This window comes from Bradysia coprophila (assembly GCF_014529535.1).
Source record: "Bradysia coprophila strain Holo2 chromosome IV unlocalized genomic scaffold, BU_Bcop_v1 contig_84, whole genome shotgun sequence".
NCBI lineage: Eukaryota > Metazoa > Arthropoda > Insecta > Diptera > Sciaridae > Bradysia > Bradysia coprophila.
The window spans coordinates 6173488-6197621 of NW_023503376.1; the positions used below are offsets into that span (position 1 = coordinate 6173488).

At 34.6% G+C, this 24134-nt stretch overlaps 1 long non-coding RNA gene across 1 annotated transcript; it reads right to left on the bottom strand.

Moving 5' to 3' along the window:
- Positions 1–1185: 1185 nt before the first annotated feature.
- Positions 1186–23084, bottom strand: LOC119072966. Its single transcript, XR_005086966.1, has 4 exons — positions 23074–23084; positions 16588–16591; positions 14129–14238; positions 1186–1196 (listed from the first exon to the last, which is right to left on the bottom strand). It is a non-coding gene; the product is annotated as an uncharacterized LOC119072966 (long non-coding RNA).
- Positions 23085–24134: the final 1050 nt, after the last annotated feature.

Here is a 24134-nt window from a genome sequence, read left to right on the forward strand (position 1 = left end):
TCGTAATGTACAAATTTTCCGAAGATTAATATTGCTCACAGTGCGTAATGGAAAGGTTCTTCAGGTATAACAAGTCATATTTGATTCGATTGCCGTTCGCAAAAATTCATAAAACTTACGAATTTTCGGTAATTTACTTATAGTTATCTCTGACCATAATTCCTCTAGGTCGTCTAGCTCTATGTCTTTGACAGATTTTTTTTTTCAATTTATTCATGGAAACTTGTGTACAGTTATTATAAAATGAAATCATCCGACAATTTTTTACCAAAATTGCCCAGTATGCACGCTGCATTTCCTCTTTGGATCGAAATCGAAAGTTTTTGCAACAAGAAATCCAAAGTCCGTTTCTCGCCAGTTTCCTTTTTAATCATTCTGCCCACCGTAGACAAGAATTTTTTCGTGTCGGGACCCATAGGACCAAGCGTCTCGAAAGCCACAGGTGTAAAATTGTAATGCTCTTTGAGTTCCATGTAATGATTGTGTTTACGCCTTTCCGCTTCTTCGGCAACCGATGCAGCAGTTTTTGATGATTGAGACAAGTATGACACAGCCAACGTATTTCGAACAGTAGAATTCCAAATAATTGCTTTCCCTCTGCTCCATGGGATCAAGGACAAACCATCCGGCGTTTTACCATCGGGGTGTGATAAGCCAGGTGATTCCAGAATGCTTGGAACTCTAGCTGATGTTATTGCTGTTGATATGATTTTGTTGTAGTCTGCATGACGTACATATTGTCCACCTGTCTTCATACAAGACAAACCATGGTGACCATTCGTATCTACCATGTTGCCATAAACACATCGATGTTTTTCACAAATTTGACACCCGAAACGTAAAGCTATTGCAATTCTCCCTGAATTATTGTCCAATAGTAAACCTAATCGACGGTATTACTTGCAACCACTTTGATGATTCATTGTTCAATGATGCGAGTAATCTGGCACGGTCAACTTGCTCACTTGAGTTCAACAACTCTTCGAATACAATTCTCATATTTGGAAGATCCCCTTCATTTTGTAGTTACTTTCTTTGCCTTATAACATTCTGGAATGTATACATTATCGATATTGTATTGACTCCATTTTTCTTTCACATCCAAATTGAAATTTTGCAATATTATATTGGATAGATCAGCCGAGCTATACAACGATGACCAATAAGCAGGATGAGATAAATCGGTGTTAAGGAATCTCGCGCCGCGTCATTCACAATAATTCACAAAGTGACATCTTCCTTATACAAAATGTGTCAAAATGTGAATTATTGTGAATGACGCGGCGCGAGATTCCTAGCAACCGATAAATCATGCAACCGACGTCCTAAGCCATCTATAGATATTGGTAAAGACGCTTGGAGCCAATTGCGACCGTCAAGTTTTGTATTCGATATTGATTCCAGGGTTGCACGGAAAAGTTGGTCTGCTACATGAAGAAGATTAGTACTTTCGAATGTTGGGCTGGTGCGAAGTAGATGAATAAATCTCGGCGATGATAATGAGTGACAAAACAGACACAAAACTTGATGAACATCAAGATTCTTTAATCGGTTACACATACTTGCGATGGATTCGATTTTGGATGATACCATTCTTGCCAACCCATTTTTCATTATCGGTGCACCAAGAAGCACCAACAGATGGCAAGAAATTCACTGCACATGTATCGAATCTAGTACTTCCTCTCACTTAATTATTTCCATCCTCAACATATTGAAAAAAATCTTGTACTTCAGTAGTTTCAACATAACTTTGCAATATAAGATAAAATTATATCCGGAGCGTATCAGCTATTCTTGTCTCGTCGATGGTGATAGCAGATGGAAATGTACGATAAGACTAGACTTGGGCTTTTTTCAATTTTTTTTACACCCTACTAAACATTTAAGCTTAATATTCATCGCTATTAGAGGACCAATGTGATTTATACATTTTTGTATACATTTTTGGGGAAGACCTCAATGGAACGTCATCGATACACTAAAAAATATGAAAATGATTCAGTCGGTACGTCTAAAGTATGTTTTTTTTTTTGCCTGATATTTATGAGCTAGAAGGAATAGGTCAATGTTCACGCAAAGAATTTTATTTATTCATTTTTTCTTGAAATCATCTGTGTGTAGTATACGTACAACCGCGTACAAGTATAATTTTCAATCACGTCGTGATCATAATCGATATTTATTCAAAAAAATGTTCTTATAGTTCGGTCCCATGAGCATTTTATCAGATTTAATTTGTGAAAAGCCATTTGTACGATTGAGTGACATTGGAGATATGTTGTAAAAATGTTGAATTTGTGGTGTAAAGTCAATATCATTTAACATTGCCACATTAGCACCGCACTCAAAAACGTTTGACTTTCAATTTTAATAATTTGTTGTCGCAATATAAAATGTTATTGTAACCACTGTGGCGTTTCAGGAAATCAATGCACTTTGAAGCGGCGTAGAGTGATTGATACAATTTGTTGTTAGCCTCTTCTTCACGCATTATTCGTCTGGAAATTCTCCGGTCGATTGATGTACAATTAGCTATGGATGTACGAGATTCTTGGCAGAGGTAAGAGTTGAACCAAACCGTTTTTTCTAAGTCTCGTTTTCTTATAAATATATTCGGCACCGAACTATCCTAAAAAAAATCATGTTAACATATTTGTTACTAGTAATGAGTCATTGCGTAGATGTTTTCTTGTTGTTTCGACGCTTTGCATATTTCTCAGTTTTATACCTCAACGCAATACATAGGCCCCAGAATACCATAAACAAATTACAATTTATTCCATGCATATTGACATACATCAATTGTTTGTTTAGTCATTTTGTGATTGAAATTTTAGATAAATTCTTGTTTGGTGTCGTACAGAAATCTATCTCGGTATTATATGTATATCTGGATATCACCGCATACATTTCCTTAACGAAAAACTGCTGTGTGTTTTATTAACGGTTATAATGGTTGTTTGATCGTATAACATTTACTTTGCATAGAGAGTGTGAGATCCATCGATATACAATAAAGAAAAAAATAAGAACCAAAGCCGGCATGTTTAGTCTGTTGTTTTACTAACATAAGTTGTTTTTGACCTGTGTGCAGAGCAAGTGAAAGGTGATATTATTTCAAATTGGTTAACAAGATGAAAAATACCTTTGAAACAACAACGTTCCGATGAAATATGAGGGAATTGTGAAAAACAAAACCAAGGTCTGAATTGCATAGCTAGCAAATTCTATGCTACCGATTTGACCGTCTTTTCTACGGTCGGTTCAAATGAATTGAAAATAAATCAATAAAGTATCAGTTGTTGTAATGAGAATATGGGATTCGTTTTTATCGAAATTAGACTGTGGGAATTTTTGTTGTACGGTCGGTTAAAATCATGAAGGAATGAAGGTGTCTGAGACATAGTAGATGCAATTGGATCGATACAAATTTACTTAATAATTTAATGTTTCTTTCTTCGCGAATTGATGGATAGTCTCAGGCTAAATACAAATGCAAAAATGGGTGAATTGTCGAGCTTTGAGATCGAAACCGGTCGATAGTCCATCTTCATAGCCGGCAAAACTATTCTCAAGTTTGTTATGTATTAGGAAATCTGTTACTTCATTAATTTTAACATACTGCGCTATACTAGCCAGAGTGAATCGATCATTTCTATAGTCGGTGAGAGATGAAATTATTTGTTTGTTTTTTTCTAGCTAAATCCTCGCATGACTCTTCGTTAGTTTTAGTGTTTCGTTTCAGCCACTCAAGTCTTTAAGAGAATAGTTCCCTAAACCTTTCCCTCTAGTTGATGTGTAAAGAATTTTCATTTATGTACAATAGAAAATAAATCCGAAGAATATATATATTCAAACCAAACCACAATACCAGTTAGTCATTTAATCAGTGAAATTATCTTTTTATTTTTAACAATCTTTCATTATGATAATTAATCTTTTATAGACGACAGACATATCATTAAAACAGCTATTGAATCTATTACTTCATTTGATCGCGAAGCATATTTTCAACAGACTTAAGTAAAGTCTTTTAATTCATTGGGCTTAACATTCATTTTGCCATTATAAGACGACTTTTGCTAGTGCTCATTATCTATTTTTGTCGCCGTTGTCGGCAGATAGTTGATAATATCAATACTTAGACAAGTTAGTCTGTGTATATTAGGGCGTATCGAATTTTGCAAATTTTAAGGACCGCGATAGCCTGTGTGCGGAAAACGTAGATCATCGAAAACTGTGTCCGGGCATGTGGTTGATGGATCCGATGGAGCCCGGGAAGAAGTCCCCCCGGACGACTTTAAGTTTCCGATGGTCATAACTCGGAAAATTGAAAGCATTTTTGAAAACAATGTTCTAGCGGAATGTATAGCTTTGAAAACTCTACAAAACTACCGAAGAAACCGATGGTCCAAAAGGTGTCACTGCCAAGATTGCCTAACATCGAAAATGTGACCTTTTGGTTTTTGACTTATATTTCCTGAGAGACAAATGATTTTGTTTAGCCTGTGGTATGAGATGGTAGAGGAGGTCGAGCACTACCAGTACACTAGGCATGTCCCGATCGGATATACTCTTGAAATCACTTTTATAACATTTGTGAATGGAATTTTTAAGAGTGGCCACGTCGCCCACGAAGCAAGTGCAGACACTGCAACCGGTACTGGTGAGTCGAGGACACCTTGGCCAGTAAGTATGCATAATATTCCATGACAGTAGCTGAACTCTTTCACAAAATATTTGTTATTTCGATGTGGCACATGAATTGAAAAACTATACTACGAACTTCAATTTTTCGTAAATATATTCTTACTACTATTCGTGGGTGAAATAACTAATCAAATCGATTATTTCTCGTTTTTCTCATAAATTCAATTTATTCAGATTTTGTAGTACAAAGTGTGCCACATCGAAATCACAGATATTTTGTGAAAAAGTTCAGCTACTGTCGTGGAGTATTATGCATACTGGCCAAGGTGTCCTCGACTCAACAGCACCGGTTACAGTGTCTGCACTTGCTTCGTGGGCGACGTGGCCACTCTTAAAAATTCCAATTAAAAAGGTTAAAAAAGTGATTTCAAGTGTATAATGGATCGGGACATGCCAAGTGTACTGGAAGTGCTCGACCTCCTCTACCACCTCATACCACAGGCTAAAAAAAATCATTTGTCTCTCAGGAAATATAAGTCAAAAACCAAAAGGTCACATTTTCGATGTTAGGCAATCTTGGCAATGGCACCTTTTGGACCATAGGTTTCTTCGGTAGATTTGTAGAGTTTTCAAAGCTCTACATCCCGCTAGAACATTGTTTTCAAAAATACTCTCAACTTTCCGAATTATGACCATCGGAAACTTAAAGCCGCCCGGGGGGACTTCTTCCATGGCTCCATCGGATTCATCAACCACATGCCCGGACAAAGTTTTCGATGATCTCCGTTTTTCGCATACAGGCTATCGCGGTCCTTAAAATTTGCAAAATTCGATACGCCCTAGTGTATATACGATCTATAGGTTCTGAAAGATGAGGTTAAGACACTTACAGTTAGCAGCAAAATTTGAATGGTTCAATGGATTTTTTTCATATAAAATTCTTGGTACACAAAACGCCCTTTCCGCAGTCGATGGGGGAGCTATTAGAGCACAAGTCTGCTACAACTGCCTTTGTGATCTCAGTGCTTTCATATCCGGTTTTTTTCTGAGTAACTTTCCTTTGTAATTGTTTAATGACATCAGATCATCAGCAAAAGATTCTGGTAAGAACAGATTTGCAATTGCCCGTGTATTCACAATGTGTTGGCAATACTCTTTCAACAATGAGCATAAACATTTCGATAACAACTATGAGCGAATGCTAAGACTTACGTTGATCATAAGGTAATTTTGCTAATTAAAAGGTCTAACCAATTGTAACAGTCGCGATCATTGTCTTGTAAACGTTTTTCATCCCGAAAATCTCAATAAATGTTGGGAAATTGCATTTACTTACTCAAGGTTGTAAAAACCGCTTATGGTAAGCTTTTTGGGTTTGCAACTCTTCCGTCGCTGTTATTTAGACATGTTTACAGAATTTATTCCCTATTTATTCCCTAAAATCATTGTGTCTGTTACTTGTTTCAACAATTTTTTCAAGCTTTTTGTGCGAAAACGAGACAACAACAGTTGCTCTTGTCAACAATTTCCATTTATCCATCTAGACAACCGATTATTCTTCATCACAACATGGCGCGAGTATGATAAAATCTATTACTTCATTAGTTTTATTAAACATTTTGTTATATAAGAGAAGACTGAGCAGAGCTCGCTGTCTATTTTCGTGGAAGTTGTCGGTAACAAATGATCAGCCGTTTCTAATAGGTTGAACACAGGGGCTGATTATGTAGTTTATAATCAACGACTCAAAGATTGGAGGGGACATCTGTGACTCCAATTAAGATCCTTCCATATGACACGTATTACGCTGTGTTGTCGAGGCGGTCAAATTATTACTAGCTTCGTTGAGTTCGTTAATCCAAATCCTTATTTCCTCAACGTAATGTTGTTCCCATATTTTTTTTTTCTTTTTCCTATTTTTTTTACGATCAATATTAGTGTCGTTACACAACCAGCTCTTTGTCAAATTGATATTGTACACATAAATATTTTTGTATAAATAAAGATTTTTTTTTATTGGATACATAAAGAACGAGAAGACTCTGAAATGAATGTCACACGTATATACGAGTATTTTTGGTAACGAAACACAAAAATAAAAGAAATCAATCTTTCGACCGCCCAGGTGTCAAAATATTTAGCCGTAAAGCCAAACAATTTGAAAGAATAAATTTAATATTTTACAATAAAAATGGATATGAGTGTAAACACAATAAAATGGAATTTTCAATAGGATTTTAGGGTACACAATAAAAATTCTATAATTCTAAAGAAATGTGCAAAAAGTCAACTGTTTACGAACAATATCGCGCGGGTAACCACACATTGTGTAAATGAAACTGAATGGTTGATTTTCCAAAATTCTCGACTTCTCATTTTTTCTTTCATTGCTCTAAACACAGGAATTAGACACAATTTAGGGTAATATTATACCTACCTACTCTTTATGTTCTATTGTTGGTAGTTGGTATTGTTGTTCTCTGGTTTACTATTAGGTAAAAGGTATAAATGAATGCGATGGCATTGGATTAATGGTTTTTGCACCAGCATGAATCCAGGTCCTGCAGTAGGACATTTAGTGACTTTTGCATTTTTGTTTTCGATTTTAAATGGCATGTGGTTGCAAAGTGATGTGCATTTTTTTTACACAAGAGTTTATTTGGTAAAGGAGAAATTCAATGTTCATACGACATTGTATGTGGCTAAAACGCCTCTTTTCTGATAAGATATTGTGTTGCCCTGGTGACAATAAAAGTCTTAAAAGTTCAAAAAAAGCAGTCCCATGGTCTCACGTTCCCTATATCTTGCAGTTCCATGTATTTTAAGACCATAAAACTTCATATTTCGAGGTTTTAAGACTTTTATTTAAACCAGGGTACTGAATTTAATCAAAGAATTCGCTTTCTGAGAATGATCATTTTCCTAACTCTATTTCGTTTTCGTTTAAATTAAACTACGCGTGTAGACTACTGACTTACAAAAACGGATTGTGACCTCTTCTTACGTGCCCGAACTACCGCGCACACTCATTATGTCTAGTACAATAATTGTTATACACAACGCATCCATTCACGTTTTGTGTTGAGTAAAGGCAGCTGCAACAAGTTGCAATGGATTGTGACTCGAATTTATTAGCCTTAATTCTAACCAGAACATACGCCATGAACAATGACACCCCGGGTGAATTGTTGGATTATATTTCCGGTATATACGTTCATATCATGTGAAGAAAGCTTGACTTGTCACAACAATTGTTCAATGCATCATATCTTATCACAGTAATTCGTAGATTAGCGCGATGATTTTGTTCAAATTGAGAATGCCCAGCTGGCAACACTTTGAAGCCTGTTTGGCGTGTTGTTTATTAATTTTCATAGGAAAAAGTCAAGACGCAAATATTTCCTCATTGACTGAGTTTTTTTTATGAATAGTGAATTTCACTAAGTGAATTGCAGAAACATGTCACATTAGCTAATTATCAGAAAAATGAAATTTCATTGATGCATCTCCGTTTCAAATAGGTTGACGATTTCAAAAGAAGGTTCTTTATAATTAAAAACAAACAAAATACATAGCAAGGCTATTCGAAACAGAGTTGAATGAATATAATTTCATTTATCTTATAATTCACCAATGTGACACATCTCATTTATACATTTAACTATTCGCATCGGTCAGTGGTTGTTCAATCAAAATAGCCTCTATACAGGTAACGTGCACTCGTCATGGATAACATAGGTATAGTCAAAATAGTGATCGAGTTTTAAGGTGGTTCCAATTGAATTCTGAACAGTGGTATGTACCAGCAAAGTAAGATTATTTTCTATTTATGAACGCCCAGCCCATTCAACATTTTGTCATTTTTGTACGTTTTGGCTCAGCCTTACAGTAATTTTTGGGTGCATTGAGTGTATTGAGTTCAATCGGTTCTTGGCGTCATTTGAAAAAAATGAGTCACGTGATCACTCAATAAATTCAGTCCACACCACATCCGTCAAAAAGTACCCAAAACAGACTTTCTTTATGGTTTCTTAATAAATTCTATAAACGAATAATTTATCGTTGTATTACTCACTGCTGTGTGCAATAAACTATCGACTACAAATAACAACTTTACCCACCCCAGCCATTTTGCGCAATAAAAACAACGTAAATGAATGTTATCGACCTGTAACAAGTATACAAAATCAGTTTTACGACTTTGAATATAAAAACAAAATCAGCAACGGCTGGCGGTTCCATGTTCAGCTATCCATGAGGCAAAAAAAAATGAATGGTAAATGACAATTTTACACAGCTCTTGCGACATTACATTTTATTAGAGTAGTTAAGTTTCAATTTTTCTGTAATAAGCCTCCCAACACGACGCGATGGTATAACGTAAATTCATTAGACGCACGTTATACTGTGTGGAATATCAAATTTTATGAAAATTGACTGGTCTATTTGGGAATACATCACCTGCATGTATTTTGATGTATCTACTTAGCATGAAATGCTGTTAAAACTAACGAACTACAACATGAGAACATAGAGTATAAACCGATTACGAAATAAATATCGTTAATAATTCCCCAAACGAGATAATGGCCAAACACATATAGTTTTTTTGCTTTTATAGTTTTCATAAGGCATATCGCCATCGGAAGATTGAATCTTTCCGATGAACTACATCATGTTCAACATTTCGAAGAAGATTAACCGACCTGATATGGGTGGATCGTCGAAACCAATATTTGTTTTATTATAAATAATATCGGCCGATGGATGATGAAGCAACTTTTTGGAATATTTTTTTCTTCTTTTTCTTCGTTTCATTTCTGATTCCATCACTGTTTTTTTACCATGTCGAGAAATTAATAATATAAATTACCTGCATATAATTTTAACAAAATAAATTTGACAGAACATTATTTGGTTTTTCGATTTTTAAGAGCATGATGTTGCACTAAATAATTTGATATTGATTTATGATTGATCTTGTAAATAAAAATTTAAATTTTTCTTATTAAATTTCGGACGAAAAACATCTTTTCGAAATGCATTTTCGGTTACGGAAATGAGTTGATATTTATACGGGTCGTGGTCATGTTATTATTGCTTTTTTGGAATTCTGTTGTATAATGTAGTATAGACAAAAGCGTGTGGCGATTGTTATTATATGAATAAATGGTTCATTGCCATTTGATGGAAATTATTTTATGGAAGATTGTTATCGTACACAGTGGATTTTAATGAAATGCAGCATGTTTGAGTTTATAATTAAAATTTAATTGCTTTGGATGGCAGCCAATAATAGAGTTTGCAATGACATTATGCGAGCATCCAACAATCCTCGAACCAGCTACGGTATAGCGAGTAGTCCTAAAGATGTTTAGTTATGTCCGAAATAATGCAAACAATCGGAACAAAAACCAAAATCTAAAAATATTGAAATCCTTCTTTCTAACTTATTCTTTTTGACAAGTGTAAGGGTTATAGCCCTTATAGTGCCAAAGGTAAGGGCTGCAATAACACAAAACAAGATACACAGTTGCAGACAATGACGTGAGTTATTTTACTCATACAGTCCCCGGGAAAACAGTTTACTACCTAGTCCAGGTTCTTATGTCGAAAAAAACCGTCTCGCGCGCTAGAGAGTTTGGTAGAATTTCGACCATGGGATATTGTAGAGCGGGTCCAAGTTACCTAACATAATTTTTTTTTTGGGGTTCCCGAACCGGTCGAATCGGTAAAAAACCGGTTTTAGTGTAAAACTAAAAACATCAATATCTCCGTTAAAAATCAATATTTTTTTATTGCGGTAAATTTTATTTGAAAGGCCGATCCATTGCCGACATTTCGTGGAATAATTTTTTTTTGGGATCTCAAAGCTGCCCGAGCTATCTGGGATGTCCTAAAATGTGACACTAAAAAACCGCTAACTTTGACAATCACTGCGGCCTGTAAATCCTAACTGATTTTAATGATCAGAGATGTTTTGGAAAGCTGGAGACTAACTCTTTCAGATCTAGCTGGCCGAGCATACACGTACCATAGGAAGTGTAGATATGGGCCTGGAAACCGAGCATAGCTATAACCGCATTTTTTTCGTACCAATATTATTGATTTTATGAAGTGCCGTGGCTTAGTTTTCCCTATTTTATACTCAAAACGACTAACAAGTTACTCTTAGAGATTTCCTAAGTAGTGGCTTGAGTTTCCTGTAATCTTGAGAGATCCATAACGCTCCCAACACTAGAAATTGATGAATTTAAGGACTTTCCTCAATTTTTCTTCATTCCCAACTGGATTTATAACTTCTATGAGTTGAGAATAGGTCAGTTCCTAACGTTGCACTACTTTTCAGTGCTCATCCTCCCTCCACATCCTAGAATTCATGCACCCACATCACTTCCGTCTATTTTTCTTCATTCCCAACTGGATTTATAGCTTCTTTGAGGTGAGAAAAGGTCAGTTCCTAACGTTGCACTAGTTTTCAGTGCTCATCCTTCCTCCACATCCTAGAATTCATGCACTCACATCATTTCCGTCTAATTTTCTTCACTCTAAACTGGATTTATAGCTTCTTTGAGGTGAGAATAGGTCAGTTCCTAACGTTGCACTACTTTTCAGTGCTCATCCTTCCTCCACATTCTAGAATTCATACACCCAGATCACTTCCGTCTATTTGTCTTCATTCCCAACTGGATTTATAGCTTCTTTGAGGTGAGAATAGGTCAGTTCCTAACGTTGCACTACTGTGGGGGGAGGATGAGCACTGAAAACCTGCCCCATTCAAAAGTTGACCATTGCATATCAACTTCCTCTTGCGAAAGTTATCAATTCCTTCTGGCAGGTATTAAACCAGAATACATTGGATGCTGGTACGTACTTCATTACTTTAGAAATAATTTTGTGATACTCGCAAACTCTCTCGTTTGTTTTTGAGCAACTTTCTTCTGCAACTGTTACTGTTGCTCGACAAATTAAGTTGTATACCTCGCCTTCGGCTCGGGTATCATAACTCTTGAATTTATTGAAAAGACAGTAACCGAAGCTTCTGTTGCTTGAAAGCCTGTGTGTTTGATTTTATCACAAAATTGTTACGATATACAAAACGATATACAAAACGTAAAAGTATAATTTTCGAACATTATTAATCATTATCAAATCTTCTACTTCTTTTGTTCGAAGTTCTTTCAAACGATCGACGGATCGACCCAAAATCTTTTACTTCGTCACTTCGTTACTCATGAAAGTTGGCCCATCACCCATTTTTGTCATCGCTGTAGATAACAGATGATACTTTGGGTTTTTTGGGTTTTCGGTCAAGAATTTTGGATTTGAGTTACATTTGATCTAATTTTCGTCGATTGAAAAATGTGTTTACGAACTTGAAGTGTGTTTTGAGTAATGTTTTTTTGATATTTTCGTTCTTTAAGAGTTTCGGCTCTTAAATTAAAAAAAAATTCGTTGTGGAACAATAAGGCGCAAAAAATTTGTCGATTAGATGATACTTGTCTGGCTTTCAATTCTGAGTATTCTTGTATCACCACAAAATTTTACATTTGCCATTTCCAGCACTAGCTGTAATTTTCTGTAATATTATCAATTACATCTGGCAGGTATTAAACCAGTATACATTTGATGCTGGTACGTACTTCATTACTTTAGAAATAATTTTGTGATACTAGCAAACTCTCTCGTTCGTTTCTTCTTTGCTCGGATATACAAACTCTACAATTTATTGAAAAGACAGTAACCGAAGCTTCTGTTGCTTGAAAGCCTGTGTGTTTGATTTTATCACAAAATTGTTACCTCATGCAGCATCGAATGAAACCTACTATTTACTACATTGAAGTAGTGATTCTTTTACTGTGGATGCAGATCGTATAATCTGTTAAACGATACACAAACCGTAAAAGTAGAATTTTCGAACATTATTAATCATTTGCAAATCTTCTACTTCTTTTGTTCGAAGTTTTTTCAAACGATTGACACAAAATCTTTTACTTCGTTAGTTTGAACATACATTGATGCTATATAACTCATGAACTCATAACTCATTGACCCATCACCTATTTTTGTCATCGCTATCGATAACAGATGATACGTGTCTGGTTTTCAATTCTCAATATTTTCGTTCACCACAAAATTTTACATTTGTCATTTCCAGCACTAGCTGTAAACAAGCATCCCTTTATTCAAACCCGACCTTTTAGTGAATCAAACAAATTTTATTAGTAATAACTTACAAAAAGTGGTTGTCTCTGCCGTCAAATTACTCTTTCGATACAAGGGCCTAACATTCACGATGGAATGGTGCCAGTTAATCATAAAGCCAATTATAAAACCATTACCCGATTGAAATGGTGTTGTAATTTACATTTTATTATGACAAACAATTGCTGGGATTATTACAAGACGTTCATTTTTTGTGGTCAACATTATGACGAATCCGGAAATTTCCATGAATAATTGAATCATTTTTCAAAATAAACGGAGAATTTGTTTTGTTATAATTCAATTTCATAATAGAAACATCAAACATATTAGCGGAAATAGCTTTACTTTTCCAACGTTTCTTTTTTATTATAACGAGACTCAGACTACACGTCACCATGTGCCAGTGGTACACAATTGTAAATTTGAAAATAGAAAAAAAGTGTGCACACAGTGTCGGAAAAGAGAATTTGTTTATAGACGAATAATTACACAACATTTAAACTAATTAGCATAACATTAAACTGTTTGATTTGTTTCCAACAATGTTACGTCTAATGATCAACCGGCAAAGAGAACAAAACCGACTTAAATTAGAAAATTAGAAAACGTGTGTTAGAGTGTCTACTATTTATCACTTCGATGTTTGTCATTTGTTATAGACACGATGTCAGGACGTGGGAAAAAACGGTTTGTAGTCTCTGCTTATAAGAAACGAAAATAAGAAAGAAAGAAATGTTGAGGCTGGCTGTGATACTTTTTTCGGTGGACTGTAGTTTTGACAAAAACAACCTTGAACCGAATTCAACGCTACGGCTATTATTAACTTCTGATGTCTGCGAAATTCCCAATCACTCTTCACAAAGAACAATAAACATTTTTTCGTTTTTTTTTGCTCTAATTTATTCAAATAGTTAACGCATCTGAGGGGGTAATTACTCTGAATAACAATTGGGTAATCGTTGGTTTATCACCGATTAGTCACTATGTAATCATTGGTTAATCATTGATCAATCATTGGTTAAGCATTGATTAAGCATTATTCAATCATTGGTCAACCATTGGTCAATCATTGGTTAGTCATTGGTCAGTCATTAACCAATGATTAACCATTGATTGACCAATGATTGACCAATCATCTAGTGTTAATCAATGATTAACCATTGATTGACCAATGATTGACCAATGATTAACCAATGATTGACCAATGATTAACCAATGATGACCAATGATTAACCAATGATTGACCAATGATTAACCAATGATTGACCAATGATAAACTAACACCAGAAAAACGTGCCATTATCTTTCTTGGAATTCTGTAAAGAAATTCCTAGAAAGTGTGGTCAATTTGACCGCACTCTCGTTTTAGTGTTAACACTAGATGATTGGTCAATCATTGGTCAATCAATTGTTAATCATTGGTCAATCAATGGTTAATCATTGGTCAATCAATGGTTAATCATTGGTTCATCATTGGTTAATCATTGGTTCATCATTGGTTAATCATTGGTCAATCATTGGTCAATCAACGGTTAATCATTGGTCAATCAATGGCTAATCATTGGTCAATCAATGGTTAATCATTGGTCAATCAATGGTTAATCATTGGTCAATCAATGGCTAATCATTGGTCAGTCAATGGCTAATCATTGGTCAATCAATTGTTAATCATTGGTCAATCAATGGTTAATCATTGGTCAATCAATGGTTAATCATTGGTCAATCAATGGTTAATCATTGGTCAATCAATGGTTAATCATTGGTCAATCAATGGTTAATCATTGGTCAATCAATGGTTAATCATTGGTCAATCAATGGTTAATCATTGGTCAATCAATGGTTAATCATTGGTTAATCATTTGAGTCAAGAAACGAGTGCTTACCCCCTCGAACACAACATACTGTGAAAACTTGTCGAAGAACCAATCAATGGTTGTTCGTTTTATTGACACATACGAAGACGTAAACTTCCATGAAAAATAATTCATCACACCACATGGTACATAAAAACTTCCCATTCGCCGACACTTATGTGTTCTGCGGTGCACACGAAATGAAATCATTAAGAAGATGACATGATTGGTCTTCCAAACGGATTTGATCATTTTATGAGGGTAAGCTCATTTCTAAAATTGTAAAAGTTTCCAATTCAGGTTTTTCGATGCGCAATAAATTCATATAAATTAATTAAGTCTAACACGACAGCCGAACCGAAATATCTTCGGAAAAACAAAGATAATTTTTATTAATCTGAATTCTTTATCTTTTCTCTCCTAATTAAGCAACGCAATTAATTAGTGGAAATAAAAAGAAAAGAGAAAAAATGCTTACCAGTTATCCGATCATATACCAATTAATCTCAATAAATTTAATTATTTCATTCTTGAGTTATATTTATAAACGTAATCTCTTCTCAGATGGTGTTACATGAAGAGCCGAGAGACGAAACTTCCTCATATGCATTTTTTTATCGCATACAACACAATAAACTATGAAAATTTATGTTTGTTTTCCTTTAACTAATTTTCGGATGAAATTAAATGAACAGAAACAAGGGCTATATAAACACCTAAAAATAACAATTTGTTGAACAGAGTGTGGGTGTTTTTCTTCGTTCATTGTAGTCATAGAAGACGAGAGCCAAAGATGAAAAAAAATCGTCTCGAAAATAAACTGATTCTCGTAACCCAAATGCGACACCACCGCGACACGTATGTAAACAAGACCCGTGTGTAGAGCTCTTAAAGTGTACACTTTTATTTTCTTTTAAATTTGTTTTGATTTTAATACCGTGAATTGTTGTATTATTATGTATATACCGGACCGGAACGTATATATACACAACACTATTTTATATATTTATGCTAACTCTAATTTATTTAGTATTAATCGTATTTATTTGATAAAATGTTAACGACCACAAAACGAAAATTAATTATTATGATGATCATTTGTATTTATATTTTTTGAATTTTTTTTTTCATCTTCTGTATTTGATATGCGAGCGATACCTATAACACACGATGCCCACACGGATTTTTTTTATTTTCCTTCGCTGCGTTCTCTTCTTCTGTTTATTTTCTTGACATCCGCTAGATGTTTGTAGAAAGATTAAATATTGACAAATTATAAAATTAACGAGGAGGAAGCGAATGATAGAAATGCCCTGTGGCCACTGCATAGACCCGTACGAAGGATTTAGTGCTGATTTTATTCACAAGTTAAGTTAAATGATATTGACGACCACCCAAAATTTTATTCAATTACATCGTTTTGTCCCATGGCGTATTGTAGCGTTTATTAGTTGTGGAAAAATTATTCACTTAAAAGATCTTATAAATGAGCCTGTGAATAGTGGAACAAATTGGAATTTACAGAAAGGTACGAAAGATGGTATCTGCAATTCTTTTGATGAAATTCTATTGATAACCGGCCAGCCACATCAAATACGGTTTATTGAATCTGTTTCTTCTTTTATTCTAAGAAGTATTCACAAAAGATTGATATAAAATCTTGTACTTCATTTAATGTTAACACAGAGGCAATTTACCCTAAAAATATCTGGAAATCAGCTTTAACCGACTCCAGATACACGTAATTAATGTAAGAATTGCTTCAAATAACTTATACCACTTATTTATGAAGAATGCATAACAATTCCATTCATTCTAAAGGAACGGGCACTTGAAGATAGATAGTAAATTGAAAATTTCGTCGTAGAGTGACCTTGCTGCAAACAAAATGTCGTAACAGATGCTCGTTGTGAGGCTGGTATGGCTAGTGTGGTTTCGTTGTAAAGCTTAGACTGCAGGTTGATCAGGCACTATTATTTTGTTGCAGACAGGGTCAACCTGTGTATTACGTGGTCAAGTTGTCGAGGGGAGCCATTTCAATACGAATTAGCTTAGAATTAGTCCCTCTATCCGTTGCGATAACAATCTGTATTCAAATTGACACGTCGGTCCCGTACGGCCATGAGTGCCGGTTCTCCGAAACGGCTGGAAAATTTTGCGAACTGAGTGTGGTTCCTTATAGTACTCGAGTCCCTCAATAAGAATATAAAAAAAAATCAGAGGTAGTGTCGCGACTCTATTTAAGTTTTGTTCAACCCCACCGTGGACAGCTGCCATACTTTTTTGGAAGTTGTTAAGATTATGTTACTTTCATGTGGAATTTCCAATCGAACTTCCACCGAATAAAAATTTACGATAATAAAGAAGAGTTCAAGAAGTTTATCGCTTATCATGTTTGCATACTATCATTAAAAGATCAAGCTCATCAGGCCTGATGCGAATACAAAGAACTCATTGTATCATAATGCAAACGCGCGGGCATGATAAAAGGGCCGAGAACCCATTAGAAGAAGTACAGTGCAGTTCCACTTTCCAACGAAGTAGGATTGGAAATTCGAATAAATTTATTTGCATACGAGAGGATTTCAATTTTATAAAACGAAAATGAAATATTTTCTTCCACTTTTCGCTATTGTGATTTCCGTCCACATCTCTGGCTGCAGAGGTGACACTCTATTCTGAGGAGGGCCATCGAGGTAATCAGAAGATGTTTTCAATTTCAGTGACAATTTACACTAAACATTATGTGGCATGTCAATACAAGTGATGCAGTGTATATTAATGTGAACGGTTGCCGGAATGTTCCGGTTTGATAAGTTAGCGTCTTCGGCTCGTACACACTGGGGCTGTATATATCTTTGTCAACATAAAAATTGCAGCGGACGATGTGAGAAATTGGACAGGCCAGTTGAAGGCGGCACAATCGAAGGTATGTGTAGTAGGGTTTTTTTGTTGTTTGTCTTTCTTTTTCGAATAATATTCTCAACCTATTCGTTCGTAGATCATCATCACTTCAGCCGGTATAACTTCCTTCGAACTGTTTCTTCAGTTAGATCTTGCTAAAATGAATCAACACCGAATCCTTTTGTTTCATCAAAAAAATAAAGGCTAAAAACGCTATGTCTTTCAGTATTTAATGACTATAAGAATCAATCGACCTATCAAAAACATTCATGCAAATCAATCGACCAATGCAGATCCGTAAATATTCCTGAAATTAATATTTCTTGTGAATTGAGAAAAGCGATCAAAGTAGTTATTTTCGAGGGAAGCGAGGTCTGGAATCGATTTTGCTAAACAGCCTTTTAATAGTTATATTTATATGTCCTCAAATGCGACAACTGAAACACTCTACATACATAACCAATCACTTCCGACTAAACAGCAAATTTGTAAGCATCACTTTTACCAATTTATAACATTTTTGCTGAAATCCAATATGGCGGCCGACAGCCATTTTTTTAGGCAACGACAAAAAATCATGAAATTCGGCCAAAGTTTGATTGATTGATTTTATTCAAGAGTTTTCTCTTACAAATTACAATTGAATTTACAAGAAAAAGGACACAGATGCCATCCTTGTTGGGCCCATTGTGTCGTGCTCTTCGAGTGTGGTTGTTGGTGTGATGATGACATTGATGGTATTGTTGGTTTGTGTATGATGTGGTGTGGTTGTACCCCACATTACTCGTCTTTCATTACTCATCGTCATCACATTACTCGCCAAAGTTTACTCGAGATGTTAGCAAAAACGCACCACATTCACTGTACGGCCGAGGAGCCGGATTAGCGCTCGTTCCAAAGAAGCTCACGATTTTGAGCACAGAATGTAATGAACTCTTTATTTTTCCTGGCTGGAATGGTCAATACATATCTAATCTGGATAATCGTTTACTCCAAGTGACCTAGCTCACGATCCGTAGAACCGAATTTCATGAACTTTCAAAAATGGTCGCGCCCTATTTTGTGGTGAAATATTTTCACTCTTCAAAAAATAGATCGCTGCCATTATTAATTTTCAGAGAGTTGATAACAGGTGGCGTCTGCCATCTCCGTGGGGCGGAAGCAACGCCATCTGTTATCATCTATCTGCTAATTTTATGAAGAATTGTGATAGAATTACACAAAGATCTATTACATTTGAGCTTTAGTTTCCAAACAGCATTTCCCTATAAGTCTATCTGAAATTTTCTAGAGTGACTGGTGACCACATTTTCGTAATCAATTCGTTGAGAAAAATATCACCACTGCAACTACAAAAATTACAATACACTTGATTGAACAAAAAAAAAACCTTCACGGTTGTGTCGCCGGAACAGGTCTAATAAAATAAAATAAAAATTAAATTTTGACTAATGAATTCAGATTCGAAAAGTGTAAAACAATATTTTTTCGAGATATTAAAATACGATATCAATATATTCCATGTCAACAGTTCGGTGTACCTATAAATTGTATTATATACCTCTATATGAACGTGTAACCATGTGAACACTGAGATGTCGCTCGTATTTATTATATTTACATATCACAGTCACACGATTTTTTTTCAGTTCTTTTTTTGTTGGTTTTAATACTTTGGATATGAAAAAATGACTAATTAATTCAACGTTTCATTTAATCTGAAATAAAATTATTTTTGATTGCTTCAATCATAAAAATTATTGGAATCGGCGTAAATTTTCACACCTAAATGCTAAATTAAATAAAAAAAGAAGTTTGTTATAAAGAGACTTCATATTTCATTTACGATCGTAATATGTGGGTTTTTTGTTTTTAAATTCCATAAAGCCGATTTTTATTGAGGATTTAAAAAAAAAGAGTTTTTGCCTTATGATGTGCCGAGACTGATTGTTTTCGTGAAACGGAACCCTTTGAATCACCAATTATATTCCAACTCACTACTCACATATTCTATTAGTCTACAATTTGAGTTGAAGTTCTTTTTACAATTTTTATGAATGGCTAGACCACCAGTAGTTTCTTGAAGTTTTTTTTTTGAACCTGCACTGCACTTTAGTAAGCGGGCGTGACGCAAGTCCTCTACTACAAAATTTTCCAAAAATATTTGTTATGACTAAGGAATCATGCCCGCACGTTAGTAAGCGGGCGAGACGCATTTTTATTTTTAGGTACTAAGGAACGTATTTACAGCAACTTTTTGACTTCTCGTCCATGGCTCCAGTGACCCCCAAATGAGACTTTGTGACACTGGTTTTTTTGTAAAATTTTCTTTCAAAATTTTTTTATTGATAAACTTTTGCGTACAGGCGCAGAATGCGTCACCCTCAACGATATCAGTAATTTTGTGAGACATAAGCAGGGCTCGTATTGAAATTCGATTCGTCCTTATAAGGAAATAAGGACAATTTAAATGCAAAAATGAGGACATTCTAAGGACAATTTTGAACTGAAAATAAGAGCAATTTCGCTTGAAAGAAGTATTTTATTTGCGAAAGAAAGTTGTAAGGTAAGCGAGGTAGTAGCTGACCGTCTAAGCAATTTTTCAACTTTGGTCATCAGTATCTCAGGATGATTTCGATGAAGCTAAGTTTTTCCTTCGTCAGAATTTAATTTGCTCTGTTCCCATTCCGTAGAATATCAGAAATATTGACAATTAATTAATTTTTATTGTAAAAAACTGATTTTACTGAAACACTGTTTTTGATGCAGTAGCTGACCACTAAAAAACGGATGTTTTTATGCCTGACCAGTCTTGTTGCAGTAGTTGACCGCTACAAAATTAAGACATTTTTCACATTTTTCGCAATAATTTCGCATTATTCGACACATTTTCACTCTTAATTCACTGATATTAACCAATTTCAATGATAAAAACTCATAAAAACACAAAATATCAACGAATATTAATCACATCATTTTGTACACAATAATGCACATGGAAGGTGAATTTGTCACATGAAGAAAAATGTACGGAATTTGGTGCGGTCAACTACACAAACATGGCATATTTTTGATGCAATGTTTTGACCACCATGTAATTAATCAAATATTAACTTTTAGACGCTATTTACGTTAATCATATTAATTGTCGAACTATTTACTACCTAAAAACACCAAAACTTTGTCCATTAATAATTCTTTTGTCAATAAAAACCTTAAATTAGACCACACCGATCTTACGATTTTCTTAAGAAATGTGCAACTTTGTACTGAGATGGTGCACTGGTTTCATTTTATGGTTTTATCAAATAAGTGAACATAATAATCGCATTATTTTCATGAAAAAATTAATCTTTAGGCTCTAAAGATTAATTATAACGTTCATTTGTAATTATTTTCCAAAACTGATAAATAATGTAGCTGGTCAGGTACACCTGCACGGTCAGCTATACCCCCGCTTACCTTATAGTAGGGCTCACTAGTTGAACAAAATACATCTTTTGGTGCATTTTGGTATAAAAGCGTGAATTTTCTACCATTGATAAATATACATTTGGGGAATCAAAAAGAATTAGGAGACTTTGAAAAAGTGATCTCTAGCGCCATCTACTTCCGATTGAAGTTTTCGATGCAGAGGTAACTTTGATGAATTTCTGTGTAGCGGGAATCGAAGCTACGCAGGTGATATTGGTGTCAAACGAAAGCTAAGGGTTCAAAGTTTTTTTTAGTGCAAAACAATTTCACGAATTTTCCGATTTTCCCGCAGTTTTTCCGAATTTTCTGAAAAATGATATTTTAAAACTGAGGTGAAAATTAAGTAATTTTTAAAATTGATTCAGAAAAGTTTTTTTTTCTTCGCTATTATCGTTGCACATTCAGTTTCCAAAGTTTTAGTTTTTGGATGTTCCGCAGCAGTGGTAACTAGTTTCAGTTTTCATCGAAAATTTGATCCCTTTTGCATGGCGAATTTTTTTCGGCGAAATTTTTTTTCGTAAATTTAATGAGACTAGTACTGGGAATGCTAAGCATGATCTAAAAACAAAATAAAACCAGTTTTTCGATTTTAAAAAAAATATTAGGTTTCCGAAATCTGCTAAAATCTGTAAATTTTCCTCCTTCGACGAACTTTGACAGACCCTAAAAAATCCATAAACGTTTCAAACAGCACAAGATTACTTATAATGCTATGCTGGGACCCTCAGCTTTCAAACGATACCAAACACTCTACTTCCGGATCAAAGGATGTATGCCTTGTGATGTGAGATATGTGGTTGGACCCAATTTCAAGCAAATTTCGAAATATATGAGAGGTAAGTGGAAAAGCTGCAAAAATCATTTTTAAAGGGATATTGATTAGAAAACGGAAGTTGTCAAAAGCTGACTCACTCAAAATAATTAAAATTGAAAACTGAAACTAGTTACCACTGCTGCGGAACATCCAAAAACTAAAACTTTGGAAACTGAATGTGCAACGATAATAGCGAAGAAAAAAAAACTTTTCTGAATCAATTTTAAAAATTACTTAAGTTTCACCTCAGTTTTAAAATATCATTTTTATGAAAATTCGGAAAAACTACGGGAAAATCGGAAAATTCGTGAAATTTTTTTGCACTAAAAAAAACTTTGAACTTTTAGCTTTCGTTTGACACCAATATCACCTGCGTAGCCTCGATTCCCGCTACACAGAAATTCATCAAAGTTACCTCTGCATCGAAAACTTCAACCGGGTGTAGATGGCGCTAGAGGCCACTTTTTCAAAGTCTCCTAATCGTTTTGGAATCCCCAAATGCATATTTATCAATCGTAAAAAATTCACGTTTTTATACCAAAATGCACCAAAATGCTACTATTATGGTGTTTGCGTTTAGCTTGATTTTTTCTTTACAATTTTTTGTTTCAGTTATAGGGTGCCTAATTTTTTTTTTTTTTAAATCACATTTTGATTTTTCCATACAGATGTTGCGTTGGAAAATTAAAGAAAATAAAATTATTTAGAGCTACTCATACTTTTATCTATTTTTTGATTCTGTTCTGTGAACAAAAAAAATCATAAAAATTCAAACAGAAAATAAGGACAATTAGTACAGGAAGGACAAAATAAGGACAATTCTCGAAAAGTAGGAAAAATAAGGAAATAAGGACAAGAACGACCCCTGCATAAGGACTTGCATCACTTTAGAGTTTTTTGACTGACACTTCAATTCGACCATTCATTCCAATTCTTTCTTTCCCGTTCCCTCTTTTTCCCATTCCATCCATTCACATTATATTCCGAAACGAATTGTGTTTGCAAACTAAATTCAATCAACGAACCGAATTATTGGTTGTTAATATACGTGCAACTAAAAAATTATCGAACCAGAACCGCCACCCTTATAATGACCGCATTATTAAATCAAAAATTATCGACATTTACTTTTAAACAATCTTCATATTACCCCTATCATGAATAAACGAACGTCTTCATTTCAATGAAAAAATCATAAACAAAAATTTCATTTGAATGTGAGAAATTTCGTCACCATTGCGCCCGCATGTGAATGGTATGCGAAACCTATAATCTTAATTTTTACGATTTTCAATATAATATACAAAATTCACTCCACATCCATATTGTACCACACACACCTACTTTATCTCAATTTTTGATCGCTTTTGGTGAGAGATTTAATTTAACAAGAAAATAATTCCAATTGATTTTTAGGGTCCACTAAAACTTGGAATTAAATGTTTGGTTGATATGACACATGGAGTAAAATGCTTTTAACATGTCAGTTTCGTATAATATAATGCTGGTGATTTGGGAACGTAAGAATTAATTTTTGTATTATTTTGTATATGTACAAAAGAAGCCGATATACACTCGGGTATATAACAATGACGTTTAAGATGGCTTTTGTAATGATATGGAAGAAATCTTCTAGAAAGAGGTATGGAGATTAGATCATAATTTGGTTTATGTAACAAGTTGAAATCGTCATATTGAGTAATGAGTTGATTAGCAGACAGAGAGTGCTTAATGTAAATCTGAAGTTGTTTGTAGATTTATTTTAGTCAAATATCTTCTGTCGAATCAGTCTTTCAACTGCTATTCCATTTCTTTTATATCCATAATCTATAGAGTCTTAGTTTCCTATTGTGTACAATTGGCATTTGAGACATAATTGTTTGTCGGGGAATTTGTGAGCTGTAAATTACTGCCTGTAACTTGTAACTTGTTTTTGTAAGATAGGTGATGGTGGACCGATACAGTAACTGAAGCACACGTTGCCGATATTGAGAGCATGTCTCGATTTGTTGCCGAAGCACGATATAGGTTAAGGGATGAAAATGACTTGATTTATAGAAAAAAAGTCACTGGCAGACAGGTCACAATGTCAATCATTATTAACGTTTAAAAGAAAATTTTATGTTTACCACTCTAGCTTTCGAGACTTTAGGCTGTATGGGATCTGAAACAAAGAAATTCATTAAGAAACTATAGGAAAAGTTATGAAGACTGCATCAGGGGAACCG